Raw genomic sequence first — 4,402 nt, 5'->3', positions numbered from 1 at the left:
TCTCTCTGATACCGCATGGCAGGCGGTACTGGAGCGCCAAGTCTAGGTCCAAGAGGCTTCTAAACAGCTTCTACCCCCAAGCCATAAGACTTCTGACTTCTGAACAGCTAATCAAATGGCTACTATTTGCATTGCCCCCCTCTACGCTGCTGCTACTCTCTGTTATTATCTATGCATAATCACTTTAATAACACTACCTACATGTACATATTATCTCAACTACCTCGACACTGGTGCCCCCACACATTGAGTCCGTACCGGTACCCCCTGTATATAGCCCCGCTATTGTTATTTACTGCTGCTCTTTAATTATTTGTTTTTCTTATCTCTTACTTTTTTGGGAGTATTTTTGTCCAGATGGGACAGGGCAGTATGCAGTGTGGTGGCGATTGCATAGTCTGTGGATCTATTGGGGTGGTAGGCAAATTGAAGTGGGTCTAGGGTGACAGGTAAGGTGGAGGTGATATGATCCTAGTCTCTCAAAGCACTTCATGATGACAGAGGTCAGTGCTACAGGGCAATAGTAATTTAATTAAATGACCTTTGCATTCTTAGGTACAGGGACAATGGTGGCCATCTTGAAGCATGTGGGGACAACATACTGAGATAGGGAGAGATTGAATATATCTGTAAACACACTAGCCAGCTGGTCTGTGCATGCTTTGAGGATGCGGTTTGGAATACCATCTGGGCCGGCAGCCTTGCGAGGGTTAACACGCTGAAATGTCTTACTCACATCAGCCACGGAGAAGGAGAGCCCACAGTCCTTGATAGCGGGCTGCATCGGTGGCACTGTATTGTCCTCAAAGCCAGTGAAGAAGGTTTTCAGCCTGTCCGGTAGCAAGACGTCGGTGTCCGCGACGTGGTTGATTTTACTTTTATAATCTGTGATTGTCTGTAGACCCTGCCACATACGTCTCGTGTCTGAGCCGTTGAACTGGGACTGAACTTTGTCCCTATACCGACGTTCAGCCTGCTTGATTGCTTTATATTTCCAGTCTTCTTGCCCTTGCTAAATGCGGTGGTTCGCGCTTTCTGTTTCTGATTGGGGTAGGTTTTAATACAGTGGGTACACCATCTCCTATGCACTTCCTGATAAACTCATTCACTGTATCGGTATCAATATTATTTTTTATATTATTTTCTGAAGCTACTCTGAACATATCCCAGTCGCGTGATCAAAACAATCTTGAAGCGTGGATTGAGATTGGTCAGACCAGTGTTAAATAGTCCTTTGAGTTTCTGCCTATAGGAGGAGCACGATGGAATCATGGTCCAATTTTCCGAATGGAGGGCGGGGAAGGGCCTTGCATTCTGGAAGGTATTATAACAATAGTCGAGAGTTTTAGCAGCGCGAGTACCACAATCATTATGTTGATAGAATTTCTGGAGCCTTTTCCTCAAATTGGTGTCACGGATCCCTCAGGAACTTTCATTACGCACACCTGGCCCCTATTCCCAGTGATTAGTAATTGTATAAGTGTGCCCTTGGTTTACCAGTGTCCTGTCGATTATTGTTACTATTTCTATTGGTGCGTGTGAGTACCTGTGCTGTGTGTTTTTGCTTTCGTGCCATTGTGGATTGCGCAGATGATTACAAGTCCTGTCCCATGAGTTAATCATTGTGTGCTTGTTTTATTTATTTGAGGTACTCCTCGCTCTTTTGTTTCCTGTTTCATTCCTGCGCCTGTCTCCCGAGTCAATCATACCGGTGTGACAATTGGCTTTGTTAAAATCCCCAGCAAGAATAAATGCAGCCTCAATATGTGGTTTCCATTTTGCATAGAGTCCAGTGAAGTTATTTGAGGGCGGTCGTGGTATCGGCTTTAGGGAGGATATAAACCGCTGTGGCTATTATTGACGATAATTATCTTGGGAGATTTGGCATTTGATTGTGAGATATTCTAGGTCGGGTGAACAGAAGGACTTGAGTTCCTGTATGGAATCACAGTTACACCATAAGTCGTTGATCATAAAATATATACCTCCACCTTTCTGCTTCACGGAGAGATGTTTGTTCCTGTCGACGCAATGTACTGAGGACCCAACTGGCTTTACAGAGTCAGACAGTATATCTTGAGAGAGCCATGTTTCTGTGAAGCAGAGTACTGTATGTTACAATCCCTGGTGTCTCTCTGTAAAGCAACTCTCGCCTCGAGCTCATCAACTATTATCCAGAGATTGGACATTAGCAAGTAAAAAACCCGGGAGCGGTGGGTGGTGTGCACGCTTACTAAGTAGAAGACTGCCCCGAGTACTTCTCCTCCGGCGACGTTGTTTTGGGTCAGCCTCTGGAATAAGTTCAATAGCTCTGGGGAGAGAAAACAGACTTGAAACAGATTTAAAGGGGCAATCTGCAGTTGCTATATCCATTTGTTGGACTTATTAATTAATACAGTGCCTTGCAAAAGTATTCGGCCCCCTTGAACTTTGCGACCTTTTGCCACATTTCAGGCTTCAAACATAAAGATATAAAACTGTATTTTTTGTGAAGAATCAACAACAAGTGGGACACAATCATGAAGTGGAACGACATTTATTGGATATTTCAAACTTTTTTAACAAATCAAAAACGGAAAAATTGGGCGTGAAAATTATTCAGACCCTTTACTTTCAGTGCAGCAAACTCTCTCCAGAAGTTCAGTGAGGATCTCTGAATGATCCAATGTTGACCTAAATGACTAATGATGATAAATACAATCCACCTGTGTGTAATCAAGTCTCCGTATGAATGCACCTCCACTGTGATAGTCTCAGAGGTCCGTTTAAAGCGCAGAGAGCATCATGAAGAACAAGGAACACACCAGGCAGGTCCGAGATACTGTTGTGAAGAAGTTTAAAGCCGGATTTGGATACAAAAAGATTTACCAAGTTTTAAACATCCCAAGGAGCACTGTGCAAGCGATGATATTGAAATGGAAGGAGTATCAGACCACTGCAAATCTACCAAGACCTGGCCGTCCCTCTAAACTTTCAGCTCATACAAGGAGAAGACTGATCAGAGATGCAGCCAAGAGGCCCATGATCACTCTGGATGAACTGCAGAGATCTACAGCTGAGGTGGGAGACTCTGTCCATAGGACAACAATCAGTTGTATATTGCACAAATCTGGCCTTTATGGAAGAGTGGCAAGAAGAAAGCCATTTCTTAAAGATATCCATAAAAAGTGTTGTTTAAAGTTTGCCACAAGCCACCTGGGAGACACACCAAACATGTGGAAGAAGGTGCTCTGGTCAGATGAAACCAAAATTGAACTTTTTGGCAACAATGCAAAACGTTATGTTTGGTGTAAAAGCAACACAGCTCATCACCCTGAACACACCATCCCCACTGTCAAACATGGTGGTGGCAGCATCATGGTTTGGGCCTGCTTTTCTTCAGCAGGGACAGGGAAGATGGTTAAAATTGATGGGAAGATGGATGGAGCCAAATACAGGACCATTCTGGAAGAAAACCTGATGGAGTCTGCAAAAGACCTGAGACTGGGACGGAGATTTGTCTTCCAACAAGACAATGATCCAAAACATAAAGCAAAATCTACAATGGAATGGTTCAAAAATAAACATATCCAGGTGTTAGAATGGCCAAGTCAAAGTCCAGACCTGAATCCAATCGAGAATCTGTGGAAAGAACTGAAAACTGCTGTTCACAAATGCTCTCCATCCAACCTCACTGAGCTCGAGCTGTTTTGCAAGGAAGAATGGGAAAAAATGTCAGTCTCTCGATGTGCAAAACTGATAGAGACATACCCCAAGCGACTTACAGCTGTAATCGCAGCAAAAGGTGGCGCTACAAAGTATTAACTTAAGGGGGCTGAATAATTTTGCACGCCCAATTTTTCAGTTTTTGATATGTTAAAAAAGTTTGAAATATCCAATAAATGTCGTTCCACTTCATGATTGTGTCCCACTTGTTGTTGATTCTTCACAAAAAAATACAGTTTTATATCTTTATGTTTGAAGTCTGAAATGTGGCAAAAGGTCGAAAAGTTCAAGGGGGCCGAATACTTTCGCAAGGCACTGTATGTACCCATCAATTCTTGAAAAACACAAAAGCCTTTTGAGCTTAGTTCAACTGTCGTACCCCATCAGAACCCCAAAATAACTTGTTTAACTCAAATGTTTGTAAACAAGGTAAATATAAACAAACACTATATAGCCGCAAAACATGGTTCAAACTATAATTTGGTATCATGGATGTTCAGTCATTGCAAACATATTGTAGCTCTGTCTATGAATTATAGCCCCATTCCTCAGCTTTTTACCAAAACTGTTGATTGGTTTGGTGGTTTAATGGTTTGAAATTGAATTATAGGCTATCAGTACAAACAGAATGTTCACACTCATATGATGTCCATATGATGTCCATTAGAAGTGTGTCAATAAAAGTTGTCACCGTACT

Source organism: Oncorhynchus mykiss, chromosome 10, assembly GCF_057628025.1.
Source record: "Oncorhynchus mykiss isolate SJ-2025 chromosome 10, ASM5762802v1, whole genome shotgun sequence".
In the NCBI taxonomy this organism is placed as follows: Eukaryota; Metazoa; Chordata; class Actinopteri; order Salmoniformes; family Salmonidae; genus Oncorhynchus; species Oncorhynchus mykiss.
This window is presented reverse-complemented; position numbering follows the sequence as displayed.